The 275-nt window shown below is 39.3% G+C and overlaps 1 protein-coding gene across 1 annotated transcript in view; it reads left to right on the forward strand.

Moving 5' to 3' along the window:
- Positions 1-275, forward strand: part of LOC104951010 (zinc finger and SCAN domain-containing protein 10) — a 4,440-nt gene that overhangs the window by 1,853 nt on the left and 2,312 nt on the right. The window lies entirely within an intron of this gene.

Below are 275 nucleotides of genomic sequence, written 5' to 3' on the forward strand. Positions count from 1 at the left end.
AGCAATGTGTATACAGTGTTTCGTGAATATCGGAAAAAAGATATGCAAGTAGTTTGTAGTAATTTGTGACATGTAAATCGTCAAAAATGGAACATTCTCCGTTCGCTTACGGGCTCATCGTTTGCGCGATCAATTATTCCTTCGCAATTTAGCATCACATTGGAAATGGGCTGAACTTGTCCTGGATTGGAATTTTTCCGATCATTCCCCTACGAGGAGTTCGCAAGAATGTGCTTAAAATGGCTGAAAAATGCACATTTTTCAAAATGGCCAAC

Source organism: Notothenia coriiceps, unplaced genomic scaffold, assembly GCF_000735185.1.
Source record: "Notothenia coriiceps isolate Sejong01 unplaced genomic scaffold, NC01 NC01_scaffold00018396, whole genome shotgun sequence".
NCBI classification, from domain to species: domain Eukaryota; kingdom Metazoa; phylum Chordata; class Actinopteri; order Perciformes; family Nototheniidae; genus Notothenia; species Notothenia coriiceps.